The sequence below is a fragment of the Myodes glareolus genome, chromosome 3 (assembly GCF_982192425.1).
Source record: "Myodes glareolus chromosome 3, mMyoGla1.1, whole genome shotgun sequence".
In the NCBI taxonomy this organism is placed as follows: domain Eukaryota; kingdom Metazoa; phylum Chordata; class Mammalia; order Rodentia; family Cricetidae; genus Myodes; species Myodes glareolus.
In genome coordinates this window covers 33,167,958-33,191,836 of record NC_142028.1, presented here as the reverse complement: position 1 = coordinate 33,191,836, position 23,879 = coordinate 33,167,958, and the positions used below count along the sequence as shown (strand labels likewise).

Below are 23,879 nucleotides of genomic sequence, written 5' to 3'. Positions count from 1 at the left end.
CTTAGCTTAGGCTTGTCCCAATAGCTCTTATAACTTAAATTAACCCATTTATACTAATCTTCATTCTGCCATGTGGCTCGTTTACCTAATGTTTCCCTACTGTCCTTGCTGCTTCCTCCACATTTAGCTGGTGATTCTGCCTTCATCCTAAAGCTCTCTCTGTTGGGAAGTCCCGCCTACACCTCCTGCCTTGCTATTATTTGGTTTATTCATTTGATTTTATGTGAATGTTTTGCCTACCTGTATGTATGTACATACACTGCATGCATGCTTGGTGTCCATGGAGGTCAGAGTTCCAGGTGGTTGTGAGACACCATGTGGGTAATGGAAGTTGAACCTCAGTCCTCTGTGAGAGCAACAAATGCTGTTGTTGGCTGAGCCATCTCTCTAGCCCTTAGGTGACTTAGTGACTTAGTGTATTCTACTGGGTTCAGAACATGTGTGTCTGAGCGATGTTCCCATCCTCACTAGGTGACCTATGAACTGCATGAACTTGGACTCAGCTCCTAATCTCACAGACCTCAGTGGGTCCTGGGGATTGAACTCAGGTCATTGGGCTTGGTGACAAATGCCTTTTCTCACCAGCCAGAGACCTCTGTCTCTAAGAAAATAAATACAATGTAAGTGATACAGATTGTCCTTTAAAAGTTATTTCCCGACTACCTACTGTGTGCTAGGCCTTGTTCCAGATGCCTGGCTGTGTCCATGAACCTCACATTGCAGGTAGCGGCCGCCTCATCAGCTCTTGAAAGAATTCACAGGACATGCACAAGATGTGCACACGGCCCAGCCTGGCCCCCAGGGGCTGCTGTTTCATCTTTTTTCTCTCCTCCTCTATGGTGTGTCTCCCATGACAACCAAGATAAACATGTTCCCATAAAGGAGGGGGCCTGTGAATCCTTGAACGTGCTAGCGAGAGTAAAGACAGAGGGCTGGCTGGGCGGAGAAGGGTCTCTGAGTGCACAGTCTCAGGGTCAAGTCAACCATGAAATTAGCAAGGAGTTCATCTGACTTTCTTCCATTCAGACCTCTGTGGCTGGGCTTCATGTCTGTTGAGATAAATGTCTCCCATGGGGTTACCCTGTGTCTTCAAGGGAAGCGTTCCTTTTTGGAGTCACTATTTTCAATGCTAAACAGAATAATGCAGGATTCTGTTGCTGACCCAGCCCTGATAGTCCCTGCATTAGAGGTCCCCCCCTCCTCCAGATCAAGAGCATAAATGAGCTCTTCTACAGAGGACCAAGCACAGCTTGGCTCCCTCCACCTGCCCTATTGCCAGCACTCCTGGGAAAGAGACGGAGGCAGGGCACACAAATCTTTTCTAAGTGGCTCTGCCCTGCTCCCACCCGTTGCACCCATCTCTGATCACTGTGCCCAGCTTCAGGCTCTGACCAGATAGCAGGCATTGCTCCTACTTCACATCCAGATAGAACCCTTAGCTTCCACCTTCCTAAATAGGCAACGGAACAATCCCATCCATATGGAACAGCCCCAGGATGTGGAGGCAAGCAGTTGACCTTGTGGAAACAGCCAAGAACATCACTTCCAGTGGTTAGTTTCTGCAGGTCTCCAGATGTGCTGGTTAACTTCCTCCTGCGAGAGGGTGATGAAGTTGGTAGGGTCTGATCCACCCTGCCTGATATCCCAGCAACCTGCCCTGGCTACTGCATCCCCACCCTTCCCCTGACACTCCCTGCCTCTGCACCTTGAGACTTGTTCTTTCTAGTTGCTTTCATGGGAGCATAGTACACTTCTCCTCCTTTCAACAGAAGTGGAAGGCACTTTGTACAAACACGGTCCGGTCAAGGCGTGCTGATGGAACAAATGCCCCACACTTCAGCGGCTTATGACCGGCAGGAATAATGCTTGCCACACCCAAAGTTTCCTATAACAGTCTCAGCTCAGCACAAGTCTGCAGTATCAGAGGCTCAGGGTGAAGCTGCAGGCCACACCCGGAGCCAGCGGGGCTTGTGGGAACGGGAGGAGAGTAATGGGTGACAACACTGTCTCCCTCTACTCTGCCCTGAGAAGGAAGAGGCCACCTCTCCTTGTTTCTCTTTGGCCAAAGCAAGCTCATTATCACCATCTGTCATAGGTACAATGTAGGTTCTGATGGGGAGGGGCAGCTAGAGGAAACCCAGAGCCAACTGTGCCATCCACAGCAGGTCATTCTCGGATAAAAACCACTTCATTATGCAGGTGTAGACACAGATCAGGGGCCTGGTGAGCAACCATCCACTCCAGCACGGAGAGAACCAGAGTGATCTGGAATGTAGCAGTAATTGCAGCTCTAAGGCGGGGGCAGAGGGACACAGGCTGCTTAGGGGAACTGCTGGAAGGCAGAACTCAGGAGACAGTGAGACTGGTCGGGAGGGCGGGTACCCACAGGAAAGGTGACCAAAGGAGGGGGCGGTGTGACCAGACGGGGAAGTGAAGTAGCTCCAAGAGGCGAGGATGACCACAGTGTCTACTGGGCCAGTCTTACCATATGTCCACAGCAGCCATTAGCCTGCCTCGAGCCACCACCCCATCTTGCTTAGGGTAGAGCAGATTCGGTGTTGGCGGGACCTGTCCTCCTTATTCTCACTTTCTGTCCATGATCCAGGCCTCCCAGAAGGCAGCCCAGCCGCTCATGTGAAGAATCAGCTTCTCAAGGCCAGAGGCTTTCTTCACAGTGCTTCCTGGACCCAGGGGACTGAGCACTTCTCCCACTTGCTGTAGAGAATGAACTTCCGCCTTTCCCCAGATACCAGCTCAGGACGCTCAGGAAGGACAAGGCCTACCCTCAACCCAGACATGGCACCTAGGCCCTCAAGCCCCCAAGTGGGAGAGTAAGCTCACACTGTTGTTCTTTCTGGGGATATCTGTGGCTCTGGGGGCTCTCAGAGACCCTGGGTTCACCAAGAAGGTAGGGTGTAGGGCGGCCTCAGCTGGAGCAGCAGGTCTGTTATAAGATCATCAGCTGGAGGGGGCTGCTACAGTACCAAGCACAGCTTGGCCTTCATCCCATGGCCCCCCTAGCATCACTTCCTGACTCTACGAACAGGAAGAAGCATGCTGAGCCCTCAGGACGTCACAGGGGTTGGCCAACACTTTGTGTGTATCACAGGGTATAAGTAGAATGAGCACTGGACTCAGAGCCAGGGGTCTTAAATTCAAGCCCGGCCTCTGCTGTTCATGACTCTTTGTCTCTGGGGAACCGACTCAGATGAGGGGCCGTGACATTGGGTGGAACTACCCTCATCACACAGGGGAGTGACAGGAAGTCATCACGTCACATTCCCTACACATGGGGCACTGGGTCCTGACTGAATGTGTCGCCCTCCTGTTTCAGGAAGGAACATGTGGCTCTCCGTAGACATCACAGGCTACAGTCCTGAAGGAACGCCATCTGATGGGCTTGTCCTTCCTTGACCTACGGACTCCAGCAACCCCTCGGCAGACCACTGAAGGACAGTGAAGAAGCAGGAGTGCTCAGCAGTCTTGGGAGTGCTCCCCAACCCTTCCTGATTCCAGTGAGACAGGAAAGCACATCTGGCCCTCCTGAGGGGCTGGGAAGAGTCAAGAGACAGTACAGGCTCCTCACAAGCCTGCTCTGTGCTTCTGCACACAAAAGATCTGGACACCGGCGTCTTAGAGTTAGCAAGTGAGCATCAGGCTGGGTGTGGTAGTGGAGGCAAAAGGATCATGAATTCAAGACCAAGCCGGGCCACACAGTGAGACCCTGCCTCAAAACTCTATTGTGTTACAAATAAATCACACACACTCACAAACAAGCAACAAGCAATGATATAAAATGACTCTCTCTCACACGCACGCGCACACACACACACACACACACACACACACACACACACACACACACTGTGTGAATTTGCTTTTCTGTTACTGTAATAAGATGCCTGATGGAAGCAACTTAAAGGAGAAAGCACTTATTTAGCTCTCAGTTCCAGGCACAGAACGCAACGGCAGAGAGGGAGGGCAAGGCTGCAGGAACCTGAAGCTGGTCACATGACATTCACAGTCAGTATCCAAGAGAAGTTCATCAAATGCATGCCTACTGGGCTCATCTAGCCTTCTCTTTTCGTATACAGGTCAGGGTCTGCTGCCCAGGGAAGGGTGCCACCCATAGTAGGGAGGTCTTCCCATTAAGCAAGATCCCCTCACCCCCTGCCCTGCCCCCACCTCCAGTTATGCCACAGGCCAACCTAATCCAGATAATCCCTCATTGAGACACTCTGCCCAGGAAGTTCTAGGTTGTGTGAAGTAGATAATTAACAAACACACACACACACATACACACACACACACACACTGATGTTACGGAAGTGAAACATGCTGGGCAGTGGTGCTGCACGCCTTGGGAGGCAGAGGCAGGCAGATCTCTGTGAGTTTGAGGCCAGCCTGGTCTACCAGAGCTAGTTTCAGGACAGGCACCAAAGCTACACAGAGAACCCCTATTTTGAAAGTCAAAATCAATAAAGAAATGCACAAATTATGGGGCTGGAGAGATGGCTCAGTGGTTAAGAGAACTGGCTGCTCTTCCAGAGGTCCTGAGTTCAATTCCCAGCAACCACATGGTGGCTCACAACCATCTGTATTGAGATATGGCACCCTCCTCTGGCATGCGGGCATACATGGAGGCAGAATGTTGTATACATAATAAATAAATAAATCTAAAAAAAAAGGAAGTGCAACTTGCCTTTGGGGAAAGACAAAGTGACCAGTTTTTAAGCCCCATGCAGACACTCCGTTCACCTGTGTTCATGCTTCCCAGAGAGTGGGAGGAACAAGGACAAAGTTGAAGGGGAACAGGGAGGGGTGAAGTAAGGTCATTTTATTTCAATTAAAAGCATATAAAGACAATCAATTAAATTTTACAAAACTATGACAAGTCAGGCTTGGTGGCACACGCTTTTAATCTTATTGATAAGCTCTTTTTCTTGATTATTATTGTTACATGCATATATGTAAATGTGTGCAAAACTATGTAAATACGACATGCTGAGTGCATTTTTGTTGTTAGTGTGTAAATGGTTTCAGGGCTGACCACGATGTATTGAACAACCAATAAGAAGGCTCGTGCCTGGGAGAAGCTACCTCTCCTCCCAGCAATCATTGGTTGCCTGTAGTTTTGTCTAGGAGTGGGACTCTGTGAAAAGTTTTCTCTTCCAGTCTTATCTGTGCTCCCATTTCTAGGAAAGACTGTTTCACAGCGTACTTCCTGGTACTCTGGTTTTTACAGTCTTTCAGCCCCTGCTTCCACAGTGTTCCTATGTATTGCAGGAGCTGTGATACATAGACACGTCCATTAGGACTGAGCTCTCTGCATGGGGGTTTTCTGTGATGGTCTCCAGTTGCTGCACTTATCTGTGGGCATAAGGATACGATTTAGGATGCAGTAAGGAATGCATCCCTACACTTAGGAAATAGCAAGGAATTGCATCCTTACACTTTGCTGGCATAGCAAAATGGCAATAGTAGGTGCTTTTCTAAGGCCCCGGGAAGCTAGGGAATCTAAATAGACTAGAGAGTTCTAAATAGAATAAATAAAAATAGTTAAGAAATACCTCAAAAAATGTTAATCATTCTTTGCAATTAGAAAAATATAAATTAGAACAATTTTGACATTTCATCTCATCTCAGCCAGAGTGGCTAAGACCAACAGAACAGCTGGCAACCAATGCTGGTGAAACTATGAGGAAGGGGGCTCATTCCCTGTTGGTGGGAGGGGACCTCATTCCCTGTTGGTGGGAGGGGACTTCATTCCCTGTTGGTGGGAGGGGGCCTCATTCCCTATTGGAGGGAGGGTACCTCATTCCCTGTGGTGGGAGTGACCTCATTCATTGGTGGGATTTCAAATTGGTGCAGTCATTCTGGCAATCAATAAGGAGAATACTCAAAAAATAAATCTCTCCAGCTATACTATTCCTTGGGCATATGCCCAAAGGACTTCACTTCCTACATCACAGATACTTGCTTAGCCATGTTCATAGCTGCTCTTTTCACAGTGGTCAAGAAATGGAAACAACCTAAATGTCCTTCAGCAGATGGATGGAAATGTGGTGCCCGCACACTAGGGAATACTATTCAACTAAAGAAAAATGAAATCATGAAATCTGTGGGCAAATGGATGGAGCCGGAAAAGATTATACTGTGTGAGGTGACCCAGACCCAGAAAGAGAGGCTGAACGTTCTCACTCACCTGCAGGTCCTCAGATGTGAGTCTACATGGTGCAACCACAGAAACCAGAAGAATATAAAGGGACCATAAGTGGGGTTGGGCTGGGGCCCTGGGAGGAGTTGGGCCTAAGAGGAAAGGAAATAGCAGTATGAAGATGTTGTGAAGTGGGAAATGGGAAAATGGGAGGGAGCTCCAACTAGAGAGGGGGGAGAAAGTCAACACAGGAAAGGAGGGAGGAGGAGCATCAAGACTGTCTGATAAAACCACAAGGAACATACTATTTCATATATCTACCTAAAATAATACATAATGCATACACACACACACACACACACACACACACACACACACAGTTAAGCTAGTTAGACTAACAGTGCTCCTCTCAAGAACCATAGAGTAATTTATCTATTTGATGTGTATAGATGTTTTGCCTGCATGTATGTCTGTATACAGTCTTCACACCTGATATCTGTATTAGCCAGAAGAGGTTGCCAGATCTCCTGAAAGTAGAGTTACAGATGATTGTGAGCTGCCATGTGGGTGCTGGGACTTGAACCAGCATTCTCTGTAATTGCAGTCAGTGCTCTTAACCGCTGAGCCATCTCTCTAGTCCCAAATTTCCATGGTTTGGATAATTACATTGACTTTGTTTGGCGCTGTGAGATAGCTGTTTACTTAGGATATTGCAAACGTCGCCAGTCAGTGTGGTAGCTCTTCTTCCAGGGCTGGAGATTGAATTCAGGTCTCATGCATGCAAGGCAAACACTCTACCAGCTGAGCTGTGGCTTCTAGTTTTTAAACGAGCCATTTTGTTTGTTTTGAGTCGGTCTCATTATGCAGTCCAGGCTATCTTGTGATTCACTTTGTATATCAGGCTGGCCTCAAACACTCACAGAGTTCCAGGGTACTGTGCTGGGATTAAAGGTGTGCACCATCACCCCTGGTCACTTTTTAAGAAGCTCCTAAATGTAGTGGCCCGTTTCAGGACACTGTTCTCTTCCAAAGTGAGTACATTTTTATGTATTTTTGCATATTGTTTAAATTACAGTAGTTTATCATGTCTGTTGTTAATTAAGCTTCTTCTTTGGCGGTTCCATATGTTTATATGATGCATTCTGATTACACTAACTCCTCTTTTATTTCCATTCCACCCTGTCAACCTCCCCTCCTCTCTACAGATCTCTTTCTCATATTCTCACCTTTTATTTTCTCACCCGCTGAGTGTGACCAGGGCCATCAGTGTGAACATGGGTTTGGGACTATCCACTGGAGACCAGTGAGTTCCTCAGTGGGTACGCAACAGAAGATACTGATTCCCCACCATATTTATTCATAGCCAATAGTTCTACAAGGAAGACTGGGACCCCACTGTCTCCCCCATGCACACCTGACTGTTGACAAGGCCAGTCTTGCTGAGGCCCTGGCAGCTTCTGTGAGCTCAGTATTGCAATGACTGTCATACCCTGAAGGTGGCACGTGGCAGGCCCTCTCTCTGTCTTCTGGCTCTTAGGATATTCTGTGCCTCTTTTGTGATGTGGTTTATCATATATTTCGTGTGTCACTGAGTTCTTATCTCACCCTTCTTCTTTTTGATGTCGGCCTTTACTAGTCTCATACATTTTCACCTTCACGTATTAACCTGTCATTTACACAGGGAAACTTCTATTTGATGATATTGATGCTGAATTTGATGAAACTGGAAAGGTTGACATTTGTATCATATTTAATTCTCCAATCAAGGAACACAACCTATTTGTTTTATTTATTCATACAGCTTCCAGTAAAATGCATATGAGTGATGTGTACTCTTATCTGTGTAGATCCTGCCCCATTTTGTTGGATTTACCCCAGTCATGGTGTTGAGTTACTGTCATGATTGACACCTGTCTTTGCATATTAGGACTCACCATAGCTGATAGCTGCGAGGTTTGCTGCTGGCAGGCAGCCCCTTAATGGATTTGATTTGTTTTGTTTTGTGACCTAGTTTTTCTTTAGGTTGTTAGTTCAATTTTCTAGACAGAGAGTTCCATTGTTTGACAGCGTTTCAGGGTAAATCCCAACTTCCCTTCATTTCCTAACCTGTCATTTCTGTCTGCTGTGACTTTCTCATTTGTTTGGAGTATTTTGTGTAATTAAAAATAGATTTTACTTTAAAACACCATTTTTTTATGAGCAGGAAATTACCCACAGAGGTTTTAAACCCCACTCTCAGAGTTAGCACTTTGTGTGTGTGTGTGTGTGTGTGTGTGTGTGTGTGATCCTGGGGACCAAATAGAGAGTTTTGAGTAGACTAGGCAAGCACTCTACTGAGCTACAACCCAGCCTTTAGTCCAAACTTTTCTTTTGGTTTTGAAATGGGATCTTGCTATGTGACCCAGGCTGTCTCCCACTCACAGTCTCCATCAGTCTCCCGAGAGCTGAGATTACATGTGTGCACCTCCAAGGTGGTTTTGTTATTGTTTTCAGTGTTAGAATTAAACTCAGTTTAGCAGTCCACTGAAAAGCTACATCCTACTCCCAAACCAGACAATCTTTGAAAGTTCTTCAGGCAGTTTTGTTACTGACACATAGTGTGTCTGTAGCCTGGCTGGACTGGAAGTCAGCAGTGGCTCAAGGCTCCCTCTCCCAGCCAGTGTCCTGCTCAGCCTCCTGGGAGCTAGGATTACAGGCATCAGCCTTTGGGCTTTCCAGGTAACTTTGATGGTCTTTCAGTTGAGGTCCTGACTTGAGGTTGATGGGCACTGTCAGGTTGTAGTTTTGTTTCTTTCCACTTCTTTGGGAATGCTGGGAACTTCTCTTGCAGATGTCCTGACTTCAGCCTTCCATGGTGTATGCATTAGGTTTTTTTTTTTTTCCTCCAGTGAGGTTTCCCTTTCTCCTTCAGCTCCATTTCTGACTTGCTATCTCAGCCTTCACCTGTAATCCAGGCTCTGAAGCTTCTGGGGTCTCTGCACTTGGCAGGGTCCTTCTCTTGCCGCAAGGTATGTTGTCAGGGACCAGCCTCAACAAAATACCTCTTGCCAGAGTAGAGGCGTGGGGATTTAGAAATATAGTAAAGAATATGAAGACACAAATGAAAATAATAAAACAGAGAAACATAGAATAGTATCGGGAGGGAATTCCAGTGAATACTAAAATTTGCCTGTGTTTAATTTCCAACTGCTTAAAATACTCCTGACCCCAAAAGGTATGAGTAAGACAAAAACTACATTAACATGATACAAGGAAATGAACACACTGATTGAAGGTCGCAGACTACACCATAGTTAAACATTCTGTTGCTAGAACAAAACAAATCATGCTCACACCCTAGCCTAAAACATTCTGTAGGCAAACACTCCCTGGGTGGAATCCAAAGTTATCTCCATAAGGGATCTGAAGCCCTAGTTGAATCCTTAGACTTTTGTTTGAGGTAGGAACATATCTATTTCTCTATTCCTGGAACACAAGATCTGGCTATAGGCCACAGCTGTTGACAATAACCTTGAGAGAGCAGAACTCTCTGAGCTGAATCTAGGTGGGATGTTTGTTTGAAGTAGAAACACAATAACCATGAAGGAACTAGAGGCAAGTTCCAATTCTCTGACCTTTGGTCAATGTGGAAATAGGCTCATATTTTTTGGGCCTCCACTTTTTGTTAATTTTAATAAAGCCTGTGCTTCTGCAACAGGACAGATGATCACATCTGCCTTAGGTGAACACTGTTTTCGTTTCAGCAGTCTTTGGAACATGCTTCCCAGCTATGCAAGTCCATGTCTTAGGCACCCGGGACAGGGAAAAGGATCAAACCTGTCACTGATTGCCAATCTCTGTAAGCAAAGGGTTAAGGGAGAAAGTTCTGGGCTCCATGTCTCTGTGTCAAGTTTCTGTCAGAGAGTTCATCAGCAATTATCTAATGGTAAGCAAGTAGATAATACTTTGTGCTACATACTTCTATGGTTATAATTTCTAATATAATTTGTGTGGAGGATCACAAAGGTTGGGAATGCCCACTTTGAATTGGTCAAGAGTGTTTCTTAACAGTATCCAGCTGTATCAAAATCTAAATTTCTTATCAAACACATCAAATTCAAGAGCTAATTGCTAATGTCAAACTTTTCTTAGACAAGTTCTAATCATTTTCTAATCATTAACAACCTATAGTGAACTAAAGCATTAACAAGTCAATACCATAACACAATTTAACAGGTCAATATCATAACACAATTTATCAAATCACAATTATCTTAAATTCATTCTAACCAAAAGACAGGAAAAGGTTTTGTAATGGGTAAGAGTCCAAATGCAATGCTGCTTTTAAGCAACTGTCCCAGTCTCTGAGCAGCAGCAAAAACCCTTAGGCTACCCTTCTCATCTCTGAAGAGGGGCTTTAGTCACTCCTTGCAATGAGTCTTTTTTCCACTGAGGGAAAATTGAGGTCTCAATTCTCAGGTTCTTTCAACATTTCAACAGCAGACTGAATACCTCATTGGCAATCTGAGTCCTGTGTCCAAAAGTATAAAGCAGTCAAATGTTCGGTCTACGTTTCTGGTCTGGCTCCAGAGTAAACAGGACTCACTAGGTCTGGAAGTTTGCGCAGCAAGTCTATCCAAAACAAAACAAAAAAACCCACTAGGAATCACCAGTTGTCACCCCAGTCTTCTTTCCGGGAACTTGTCAGACAGCAGCATGATGTTGGGAGTCAGGAACACTGGTTCAGGTACCCCTCTCCTTGGCCTGCAGCGTGGTGGTCTGAGCAGGTCAGGATCACAGGTTCAGGGACTTCTTTCTGCTTCTCCTATGGAGTCATTAGTGACTGCGATGTCATCAGGGCTGGTACTCCTCTGCTCTATATGCAGTCATCTCATCAGCTTTATTTTCTTCCTGTGAAAAAAAGCACAAATATATCCTTGACCCCAAATTAATCCAGAGTTGGGTCCTTTCCACAATCCAGTGCAAGAGTCTTTTCACCTTGCCTTAGCAAAGGTCGCCTTGGTGCCATCATGCCCAAATCTGTCTGCGGCAGATTGCTTACAGGCATCCATAAAAGGTACATGACTTAAGGCACTATGTGGCGTTTGAGGGTTTAATTCTCCTGTTTTTATTTTTTTGAAGTTGTGTTTTCAATGAACCATAGGAACACCCCACAATTCCTTGTCCTTGAGGATTATAAGGAATATCTGTCTTATGTTCGATATTCCATTGGGAACAAAATTGCTGAAATGCTTGACATATATCTGGACCTGTTATCTGTCTTTATGATTTTTGGGGTTACCATACATGAGAAGCATTTTAAGCAATTTAAACATTTACATGCTTAGTGGCTTCTTCAGTTTGTACATCAAGAATCCTGAATATGTATCAATTGTCACATGCACATATCTTAATTTTCCAAGCTCTACAAATATGAGCAACATCCATTTGCCATAAATTATTAGGAAGTAGTTCTTTGGGATTTCCTCCAGGTGAGGTAAAGGTAAATACTGTGAGTATGTATCACATCGCTTAACAATTTGTGAGCAGCTTCTCTTGTTAATCTAAATTGTTTTCTTAAACTTATGCTATTTTGATGATGCAGAACATGTGATTGCTGAGCAAGCTCAACCTGAGATAAAGCAACTATTTTTGTAAGTTTATCAGCTAAAGCATTCCCTTCAGCTAATGGACTGGGAAGATTTGAATGAGCTCTGATATGCCCTACAAAGCATGGTAACTTTCTTTGTTGTATAGCATTTTGAATTTGCTGGAACAGCATCTTAACTTGCTTATTGCTAGTCCCAATACATGGGACAGTTTCTAGGACTTGAAAAGCATTAAATACATATTGGCTGTCAGTATATAGATTAAATGCCTTATTTGCAAAAATTTGAAACACTATACCAACAGCTTACAGCTCAACTATTTGAGTTGAGGCCGGTTCTGCTTGTACTACATGTCCTCCTCCATTAACAACATGTGCAGCTCTCTCATTGGAAGAACAATCTGTAAAAATTAATATAGCATCCTTTAAAGGATCTTTTGCTATAACTTTAGGGAAAATAAAGGAATGTAGTTGTGTGAATCACAGCAACGGATCATCTGGGAAAAGTTTATTAATCTGGCCTTCAAATTGAGCAAACACAATTGTCCAAGAATCACTATTTTGAAATAACCAATTAATCTGTTGCTTAGTATAAGGAATATTGATCACAGCAGGTTCTGTGTCAAAATATCTCCATCCTGCTCTTCTGTGCTAAGCAAGTTAATGCTTCAAAATAAGGGTTTAATATCCTAACTGATGAAATGGGAAGGTGCAGCCATAGAAGGGGACCGCTTTGCCCTAACACTGCTGTAAGAGTAAGTTTTGTAGGTAATATACATGATTGCCAAGGCTGATCATAATTAATATAATGTACTTGCTGTTTCTGTATAGCATACTTTATCTGCTTGAGTACCCATCTGGCAGTTTCTGTAAGCTATTTAATAGAACTTGGATCACCGCTCCATTAAAGAATTTCACTTAGTGGTTCAAGGTCTCCCATAGGATATTTTAAATAAGGTTTTTAACCATTGGCTATTTTATTAAACATTTGTAAGCTAACTTTTGTTGGACTCTAGTGTCCAACCCGAGAAGGAGTCGCCCCCAGAGACCACCTCATATACCACAGCCGATGCAAAAGCATGAGAATTTTATTAATTCTGTCATGATAGGGTCCCTCAGCATTCGGGAAGCCGAGAGACCCCGACTAGCTGGTACAGTCTACTTTTAAAGCAGAAGGCCCCATAGAAACAAGACGGGTTGTTCCTTGACCATTATGATTGGCTTGTTCGAGAAGGGCTAATACCAAAAATTGACTGGAGAACTATTGTCAGATCAGATGAGGTAAGAGGTCATTCTTACCCCGTTTCCCAGGGGACCAAGTCAAAACATACGTGTATGGGTAATTGTTCAGGAACTGAGTACGTGCATGTGTAGCTGTTAGGTCCTTGGTTCCCAGGAGAGGAGGGGAAGCACTAAGGCACGGAGGCTGAGAGGGTTTGGAATTGTCAGAAATGGCTTCAGAATTGTCTAAAATCTTACACTTTCTAATCCAAGTTGAAAGTCTGCCTAGCTGACAAGCTTAACTTGCTCATTTACATTTTCACAGACTTTCGACTGGCCTGAAGCTGCAGTTTCCTGAGGCAATTCTTTTGCAGCTTGGCTGTCAGGTCAGGCTAGGCTTTTAGCTGAAACTGGGACTTGTGGTTGGCTGCAAGCCATGCCACTTGGCTGTTCTGCCTGGGTACTTGGGATCAGGCAATCAGTCCCTCATTGCCTGCTCTGCCTCGGCAGGGCACAGGCCACATTCAGTGGTCCCATTATAGACCATAACTGGCTGGCAAATTTAGCTCAGGTTCTCAGGTGTCTGCTCTTGCAGTGGCTTTGGGACTGCCGCGTGAGAACACAAGCTTAGGCAGTTATAACCACGCCAACTTTTACTATCCTTGTTTTTATTTTTATTTTAAAATTAGAATTCCTGAATCCTCTCTTCTGTTAAAAGCCATAGATTTATCCATTATAGGCGTCCTTGGCTCAATGGGTCAATTAGCCTCTAGGCATTTCCATTGGCCAACTCTAGGCGCTGACTGTAGGAGGTGGAGCCCTTTCAGCTTTCCTGTAGGCCTCTCCTGGCTCCACTGCACGGTGTGGGTCAGGCTGGCCACAGCTTGTGTGTGTGGACTGCCACAATCTCAGTGGTAACCTAGGCCAATTCCAGATCAAATGCTGCATTCCTGTCACTCTTTCCACCCAGTCAGCAGCAACAGAGGCTGCAGCGTGGTGGCTGTAGTACTACCACTTGCAGGGGTGAAGGCGGGGCCTCATTTTGTCCTCTCCAAGACCTGAAGATGGCAGCAGATACACCGCCAGCTCAGGGGTAGGAATATAATATTTATAAACTCTAGAAATCTCTGCCTTTGTTTCTGCTTCATTCCAGCTCCTCTAGCTATCAAAATACATCCAAGCAACTGTACAGACAGTTGAATACTATCTCATTGTCCCATATTGATAAATATTTACAGTTTTACTCCTGATTTTTCGCCCTCCCTTTCTCTTTCCTTTTTTATTATCTATTATTTATTTCCCAGTTCTCATTAATTACCTCTCCACCTGTGGTGCAATTTTCTTGCAGGGTCCCTTACATACTCCCTTGCATGACTGGCCACACTTTTGTGTGTTTCGGGGTTCACTGGTCAGCCCCATGTTTCTTTTATGATTTTTAAAAAAATGCTGCAAGATCCCCGGTGGCAGTAGGCAACAGAAATGCTGTAGGTCCCAAATGGTGGTAGTGGGCCATGTGGAGGCAGATAGCGGGCCCTGGGAGCAGCCAGTCCCAGGCAGAGGCTGCCGGTCCCGAGCAGGGGCTGGTCCCAGGCTGGGAGACACATGGCAGGTGGGCAGGAGACAGAGACATGGATAGACACAACATGCAGAATGAGGTTGAATATTTATTCAGAGGGTTATGAAGGGGGAAGGGAGAAGGGGGAACCAGAGAGAGAGAGAGAAGAGAGAGAGAGAGAGAGAGAGAGAGAGAGAGAGAGAGAGAGAAGAGGCGAAAGAGACAGAGAAGGGCGGAAGGGGAGAAGTAGGGAGAGAGGCAGAAGTGAAGCTGCCTCTCCGAGAGGAAGACAGAAAAGAGAGTGAGCTCAGGCCAGAAGCTGAAGATCAGCCTGCCTCAGTGGATGGGGGAGGGAGTGGGCGTGGCTTGTCTCTTAAAGAGACAGAACAACCATTACAGTTTCAGCATCATTTGTCGATTGACCGCATCATGTTTGTAATTCTTTTAGCCACCCGTAAGGCTGCACTTCCGGGTTCTAAAGCAGGCCCATCAGCGTCTGAGGCAAAAGCCCTTGTATGCACACATCTTTCCCCTCATGCGCATGTGCTAGGAAGCCTTTAAAAATTGGACCGCACCATTTTTACTCTCTCTTTCCTTCCACACCGTTTCCTCGAGCCTATTGAGCACAACCCTCTTAATAAACTCCTAAGTGGGTTTATTTGCGTCTTGTGTCTTCTCATTTTCGCAGGATATCTTCAATGTTGGGCTGCCATTTGTCGGGGATCAGCCTCAACAAAAATACCTCATGCCAGGGTAGAGGCATGGGGATTTAGAAATATAGTAAAGAATATGAAGACACAAATGAAAATAATAAAACAAAGAAACATATGGGATAGTATCAGGAGGGAATTCCAGTGAGTACTGAAAATTGCCCACGTTTAATTTCCAACTGCTTAAAATACCCCTGATCCCAAAAGGTAGGAGTAAGACAAAAGACTGCATTACAGGGTACAAGGAAATGAACAGACCAATTGGAGGTCATGGACTACGGCCTCAGTTAAATGGTCTGTTGCTAGAACAGAACAATCACACTCACACCCTAGACCAAAGCATTCTGTAGGCAAACCACTCCCTGCGTGGAATCCAAAATTATCTCCATAAGGAATCTGAAGCCTGAGTTGGATCCTTAGACTTTTGTTTGAGGTAGGAACATATCTATTTCTTTATTCCTGGAGCCCAAAGTCTGGCTATAGACCACAGCTGTTGACAATAACCTTGAGAGAGCAGAAGGCTCCACTAAGAATCTAGGTGGGACCTTTGTTTGAGGTAGAAACACAATAACCTTGAAGGAACAAGAGGTAAGTTCTAACTCTCTGACCTTTGGTCAATGTGGAAATAGGCTCACATTTTTGGGACCCAGGACTCTTGTTGGAGACCTCCTTCTTGTGCTTACTTCTGCATCTTACCACTTTCCTTATCTGTGGTACTAGTTGGAGTTTCTTTTATGGATCCATCTGCCACTTTAGTTTGGGCTTGTCCCACGACTTTTCCTCCTGGGACCCAGGGTCTTAGCCCCTGATCTCATGTGTCCTGTTGCTTCGAGGTAGGGCCAGTGAAACCTTAGTCTTTTGTGTTGACATTCGATTTTCCTTCTTCAACTTCTTTTTTATGACATTTTATCTTTTCCCATTTTCTCTATGACTTTTCTTCAAACTGTTGAAGGATATTTCGTGGTTTTCATCCTGACAACTGACAAATGAGGAGAGGGAAGGGGCTATCTTCTCAGTTTTCATAAACAGGTTTCAGGCTGTGCCCCTGAAGTGTTCCTTTGCCAGCGGAACACTTGGTGCCTTGCCAGGGCGCCTGCACCTCCACTGCAGAGCAGTGCTACAGGAACCACCTTTAGAACTGTTTGTGAAGGTCCCACCCACACATCTCCAGACCAGTTCTCATTCAGGTTTTACAGATACCAGAACTTTCTCCCTCTGATAGAAACCCTTCTCAGTAGCCCAGGCTAGCCTTGGACTCTCCACATGGTCAAGGATGACCCTGAGTTTTGATGCCTCTCCCAGTGCTGATATTACAGGCACTTTCTATTGTCTTAGGGTTTCTATTGCCGAGAAGGGACACCATGACCAAGGCAGCTCTTATAAAGAGCAACATTTAATTGGAGCCAACTTACAGCTTAAGAGGTTTAGTCTGTTATTGTCATGGCAGGAAACATGGCACTATGCAGACAGACATGGTGCTGGAGAGGCAATTGAAGAGTTCCACCTCTTGGGCAGCAGAAGTGAATGCCACGTTAGGCCTATCTTGAGCATCTGAGACCTTAAAACCTTCCCCCCACAGTGACACACTTCCTCCAACAAGGTCACACCTACTCCAGCAAGGTCATACCTCCTAATAGTGCCTCTCCCTTTGGGCCAAGCAGTCAAACACATGAATCTATGGGGGCCATTCCTATTTAAACCACCATACCCATCACACCTGGTCATATATAGGGATTGAATCCAGGCCTTCGTGCATGTGAGGTGAACACTCTCCTGAGTCCCCTCTGACTTTCTAATCTTGTTCCAGTGCAGTGAGAGGCTGCTAGAGTCAGGGGGAGGTGGCAGCGGTGACTGAACCAAGAGGCTGAACTCTCGGTTGTTCCTTCACCAATGTAGACCCGCATGGGGAACCAGGCCAGGAGCCGATGGTTCCTGTATGTGGTTCTTCATGTTTTCCCATAATTTCCTCTCCAATTTCTGGGATTTAAACCTTTTCACCATTCATACATGGTGGTCTACTGAGACTTACTTAATTTCTTTCATTGTCTTTCATCTTTTCTGACTGTCTCCATTTCTGTTTTCTCTCATGGATCTAACTAGACTGAACCAAACAAGGAAGAAGCAGGCTTGCTCAGCCCCCACATGTCTGTCCAACTTGAGAACTCAGCTGTGTTTGGAGGGTCTGCCTTGAACTTGCATATTTGATTTCTGTTTTATTTTTCTTCCTTATTAATTACTTTACTCAACTTTCTTGAGCTTATTTTAAATGTGACAGTCTGGTTTTTGAGCTATAAAAGTAGTCTGTTCATTTCTAACCTTCATTTTCTCTAAAAATGTATCCTAGGCTCTGGATACTACTTCAAGAAAAGTTTGCAAGTTTAAAAAGTAGGGTGCTATGTCATCCATCTCTAAGAGGCTGATAGTTTCCACCATGTTTCAGAGCTGGTTATGGTGGCCCAGACCTATAACCACTCTCCTTGGACAGCTGACTCAGGAGGATTTTGCAAATTCTAGACCAATCTGGGCTATAGACCCAGTTTAAAAAATGAGCCAGGCATAGTGGCACACACCTTTAATCCCAGCACCAGGAAGGCAGAGGCAGGGGCATCTCTATAAATGTGTGGCCTCTGTGTTGTGTGTATTATATGGGAATAGGTTATTTTTAGGTATGTGTGGTAGTTTTCTGCTGTAATTTCAGCATTTGAGAGGCAGAGACAGGAAGATAAGTAGTTCAAGGACAACCTCAGCTACAGAGTGAGTTTGCGACCTCGTGGGGCTACGTGAGACCCAGTCTCAAAAAACAGACAAAGGTTGTTTTTAAAAACTGAAAGACATCAAGAGAAATGCAACCTCCTTCACAGTGGGAATTCTTTTTTACTGTGTGTCATTCTAGGAGTCCAGAAAAGGGCATCAGATACTCCTTGGAGTTGGAGATACAGGTTGATGTGAGTCCCTAGTATGGGTGTTGGGAACTGAGCTTGGGTTCTCTGCAAGAGCAGCCTATACTCTTAACCTCTGAGCCATCTCTCCATTCTCAGAAATAACATTTCAGTTTATTTATGTGCATGCTTGCGTGTGTGTGTGTGTGTGTGTGTGTGCGTGTGTGTGTGTGTGTGCGTGTGTGTGTGTGTGTGCGCGTGTGTGTGTGTGCGTGTGTGTGTGCGCGCGTGTGTGTGCGCGCGTGTGTGTGCGCGTGTGTGTGTGAGTGTGTGTGTGTGTGTGTGTCCTTGCACACATATGGAAGAGGACAACCTGGAGAAGTCAGTTCTCTTCTTCCTTTATTTGGGTCCTAGACATCCATCTTGGGTCCTCAGCCTGTGTGGGCAGCACCTTTACCTGCTGAGCCATCTCTCTGGCCCCCAAATTTTCCATTTTGAATGTAAATTCAGTGACATTAGTTTTCTATATTGTTGTGCAACTTCTACGCTGTATATTCCCAAGTCCATTTTTTTTTGTTATGCACAACATAAATGCTGTGTCCATTGGACAAAACTTTCATCTGGAATCTTCTTTTCACCGTGGGCAGCATACCCGGTCTCAGACCTGGTCTAGGTGGTGAGAATAAGTAACCGCTCAATGCCCAGTCCTAAATGGGACACTTCTATTACCCCTCCAAAGTTTACAGAGTCTCATAAAAGAGGACAGAAGGAATATAAACACAGAGGGGTGGAGTGCTGTGGAGCGCTGTCTCCTAGGCGGGTCGTGGTCATTGCACTCGAGCTCACAGCAGCTATGGTGACCTACAAAGACTTGGGCAAGATGGGGCCCATCAGCATCCTGTCATGGAAGGGGAAGGGGCTCATGTAGCCCAGCCCTCCCTGACGATCTATAGGAGTTAATGATTGCTGGGGGAGGCGGGAGAGATATTTTCTTCAGTGGTTATGCTGATACTCCAGAACACAATACTAACAAACTTGTGTATACACACACACACACACACACACACACACACACACACGAAAGTAGAAGGGAAAAAGTTTGAAGGAGGAAGGGAAGGAATAGGAGTGGGAGGAGATAAGAGAGAGCGTGAAGGGGGTGAATGTGATCAAAGTACATTATATACATTATAAAAATAATAAAATCCATCATTATGTATCACTAATATATGCTAACATAATATTTAGCAACTCCCCTGCATCCAGGCCTGGGAGTACAGCTCAGAGGTGGATGCTTGCTGAGAGACTCTTGGTTTGATCATCATTATAAAAGAAGACAAAACAGCTTCCCGTCGTCCCCTTCTCCAGCTCCTGGGCATTGAGCAGTTACTTACTCTCACCACCTAGACCAGGTATGAGACGGGAGCTCAGCCTTCAGTCTGGTGACTCATAGGGACAGGGCTGCCCTTTTGGTCTGAGGACCCAGTAGAGGTAAGAACTAGTGCTGACTCCTTTACTCCTCTGATCTTCAGCACTAACCCCTGTATCTGACTCTGGGTTTTTATTATTAAGACCAATTAGAATTTGTGCTACACATTCCCACCAGCACTGTTAAAAAGTGCTAACACATTTGAGTTTCTAACGCAAAAAATCTCTTGAGATTCAGTACTGAATGTCTCTCCTGCTTTCTTCTGGAGTTACACAGTCTGAGTTCTTATGTTTAGCTTTTAGATAATTTCCAGTTAAATTTTTTATACATGATAGGAGGTTGAGTTTCATTTTTCTCCTTTATTACTTTTATTTCCTGGTTTTTGTGATAACATAGCAAGACTTTGTCTAAAAAGAAACCTGATTTTTAATTTGGTCTTGTACCCTTTTACTTTGCTGAACATCCCCATTAGCTCTAGCAATTGTGTACATGTGTCATTCCTTAGGATTTTCTGTGTACAGGATTTCATTTCCTTCCTTTCCTATCTGGACGTAGTTTATTATTTGTAATTGAATGCTTCTCTGTCTTCTGTGCACACACATTTCTATGCTTACTCTAAAGTCTTAATTCTGTTGTTCCGTTACCTTGAGCATTCCCAGTTAAGCCCTGGCTCCATTCTTTGTGTTGCTTGTTTTCTCCGGTGTGTTCAATCAGTGGCCCAGGGCTGTGAGCTCATTCACAGCTTTTCATTTCCTGTTTACCAGGTGAGGGTGCTGCAGACCTTCCTGCCACTCCCTCCCAGGCAACAGGGAGGGGCAGCTAGCTCATCTGCCAGCCCCAGTGATGCACTTTCCAAAGTCGGACTACCAGGTGTCTTGTGATTCTGCAAGTTGAGGAAGGCACAGGCTGGACTGCCAGCTCGCAGCATCCTAGGCATCTTTCCTTACAGACTTGAGCACAATATGCCTTCCACAGGAGTTTTGGAGTCTATTGTTTTACTAATTGTGGTAGCAAGGAACTAGAATGCCGACCTCATTGGCTTTATCCTGTTTTCTGTGAAAAAAAAAAAGGGGGGGGGCATGTCATGTCTCTCCCCAAATATTACATTACCATGCGGATAGGCATGGATCATGTTGAGAAAGTTCCTCGTGCACTGAGATCTCCTCATGTGTCTGAGAACAGTCACATTACCTATTGACAAGCAGGTTAGAGGGCGCTTGTGGGAATTCATGGAATCAAAATGCCAAGGGCCTTCCCACACTGAGTGCCAACCCTGAGGAGTTTCTAGAGATTCTAGCCAACCCCAGGCGCTTCACTGGGAGTGCCCACTTAGCCCCTGTACCTGCTGGCTGCTGTGGCACAGTGGTTCACAGTCCTGATGCTGGTGTGGGCACTTGTACGACAGAAGATACATCCGTACCCCACTCCCCTGCATGGGCTTGCATGCATCCACTCCCCTGCAGCACGAACTTGCATGCATGAGAGCTTGGAAGCCTGCAGCACCCTGGAGTGGGCTATTCTTTCCTTTCCATTGCTGTCTCTGTGAATTCTTCATATCTCTACCCTTCCCCACCCTCTCTCAAGGAATCTGTTGCCACTCCTTGTTTTTGTTGAGTCCTTTGTGCTCCCTATGTAACCGGCTGTGCTGTGGGAAGGCCAGGGAGTCTGGTTCAAGTGAGACCCTTTCTCTGGCTCAGACCTAGGAAGTGAGATTCATCTTTTCTACTTTCTGCAGCCTAGGCTGAGGAGGTCTGAGTACACAATAGAAAGAGTGTGAAGGCCCCAAAATGTGAGCCTGTTTCCACATTGACCAAAAGTCAGAGAATTGGAACTTACTTCTAGTTCCTCCAAGGTTATTGTGTTTTTACCTCAAACAAAGGTCCCACTTAGATTCGGGTCAGAGTTCTGTTCTCTCGAGGTTATTGTCAACAGTTTGTAGCTAATAGCCAGACCTTGTATTTCAGGAATAGAGAAGTAGATCTGTTTCTACCTTGAAAAATGTCTAAGGCTCCAACTAAGGGTTCAGTTCCTTTAAGGAGATAACAGTGGAATCCACCCAGAGAGTGGTTTGCCTACAGAATGTTTTGGTCTAGGGTGTGAGTGTGATTGTTTTGTTCTAGCAACAGAATGTTTAACTATGGATGTAGCCTGCAACCATCAACTGGTATGTTCATTTCCTTGAATCATGTTAATGCATTTTTTTTTTTTTTTTTTTTTTTTTGGTCCTACTCCTACCTTTGTGGTCAGGGGTATTTTAAGCAGCTGGAAATTAAATGCAGGCGATTTCAGTATTCACTGGAACTCCCTCCTGGTACTCTTCTGTTTTTCTGTCTTATATTTTCAGGTCTTCATATTCTTTACTAATATTTCCAAATCCCAATGCCCCTACCCTCGCAAGCGGTATTTCTGTTGAGGTTGATCCATGACAAAAAAGAAATGGCAACAGGGGCTCATTGCAGAGGGGCTCATCTGATATGCACTCTCTCTCTGGGGTGAAACATGAGGCTCACCCTGCCATGTCTCATTCTGCCCTCTCCAGGACCAGTTAAGATTCCACTCCTGGGGACACCACAGTGAAGAGGTTGGTGGAGACCATCTGTTGTCTCCAAGTGCGTTCTTGTCCCACTTCCCTCCCAGTGTGGAGCAGGCAAACATTGGTGGATATTCAAACTAGCTTGAGATAACAACCTTAAATGTGTTAGATAACTAAAAGGTTGCCTCATAGGATTACCATTCAAATAGAACAGGTTTGCGCTCTCAGTGGGATGGCAGCTAAGAGCCCTTAGTTCTCTGAGAAGTGTTGCAGCTCTGGGAGCTGGGGACAGTGGTGGTACTTCAAGAATTAAGCGAGAGCAGTTCCTGGCAGGGCAAGTCTGTAGAAAACACCACTGGGAACAGGGGGAGTCTGCAAGGCTGGAAGCAACTACAGAAAGGAATTCCCATCCCCAGCCCCAGCTTTAGGGCTGAGGCAGAAATGAGTACCCCTGTTTGCAATGAAGCCCTGGAGGCTGGCTAGAGTGAGCTCCCTAGGCAGAGAGGAAGAGAGGTTGTGCCAAAGCCTCACGTGCCAAGCCTCTGCTGAGTCCATCTCCAGTGAGTCTTGAAGAAAGTCTTCTTTCTCTTTCTTTTCCGTCAAGGTCCTGAGTGGCTAGCTGTGGGGATGCAAATAAGGTGTGAAATGGAACCAATCGGGGAGAGCAGAGCTGTCAACAATTTATGTCTGCTCCAGTCGCTTCATCTTTGAAAACTGCTGCCTGCTTCTTCTCTTGCTTGGTCAGCTGGTTTACATCAGCCAGGGGCTTATGGTTCTTTTGTCCTTGAGGCTTGAGTAACTTGCAGGGAGCCTCCTATCAGTCAGGAGGCTCTTTTGTTGTTGTTGCTCATCTCTTTTCTTTGCCCTTTTCATGCATTCTTTCTCTTTTAAATTGCTTCTATTGAGCTATATATTTTTCTATGCTCCCCTCTTTTCCTCCCCCCTCTCCTTCTTCCTTCTTCCATGGTCCCCATGCTTCCAATTTACTCAGGAGATCTTGTCTTTCTCAACTTCCCATGTAGATTAGATCCATGTATGCCTCTCTTAGGGTTCTCATTATTGTCTAGGCTCTCTGGGATTATGAATTGTAGGCTGGTTTTCTTTGCTTTATGTTTAACAGCCACTTATGAGTGAGTACATATGCTATTTGTCTTTCTGGGTCTGAGTTATCTCACTCAATATGATGTTTTCTAAATTCATTCAAAATTGTCTGCAAATTTCAAGATGTCATTGTTTTCTTCTGCTGTGTAGTACTCCATTGTATAAATGTACCACATCTTCCTTATCCATTCTTCGATCGAAGAACATTTAGGTTGTTTCCAGGTTCTGGCTATGACAAATAAGGCTGCTATAAACATAGTTGAGCACATGTTCTTGTGGTATGATTGAGCATCCTTTGGGTATATACCCAAAAGTGGTATTGCTGGGTCTTGAGGTAGGTTGTTTCTTAAGTTTCAGAGATATCGTCACATTGATTTCCAAAGCATCTGTACCAGTTTACACTCCCACCAGCAATGCAGGAGTGTCCTTTACCCTATATCCTCTCCAGCATAAGTTGTCATCAGTGTTTTTCATCTTGGCCATTCTTAAAGGTGTAAGATTAAACATCAGAGTTGTTTTGATTTGCATTTATCTGATGGCTAAGGATGTTGAGCATTTCCTTAAGTGTCTTCCAGCCATTTTTGATTCCTCTGTTGAGAGTTCTCTGTTTAGGTCTGTACCCTGTTGTAGGAGGGCCACTTGTTTGTTTTTGGCTGTTCAGCCCTGAAATAACCACACAGAAATTGTATTAATTAAATCACTGCTTGGCC

At 45.1% G+C, this 23,879-nt stretch overlaps 1 long non-coding RNA gene across 1 annotated transcript in view; it reads left to right on the top strand.

The window, feature by feature from the left end:
* LOC125407083 (uncharacterized) overlaps positions 1–4,687 on the top strand; it is a 32,869-nt gene extending 28,182 nt beyond the window's left edge. The window contains exons 2-3 of the long non-coding RNA XR_015737462.1: positions 2,606–2,831; positions 3,335–4,687. This is a non-coding gene — a long non-coding RNA (uncharacterized LOC125407083). The remainder of the gene's footprint in view (positions 1–2,605; positions 2,832–3,334) is intronic.
* Positions 4,688–23,879: the final 19,192 nt, after the last annotated feature.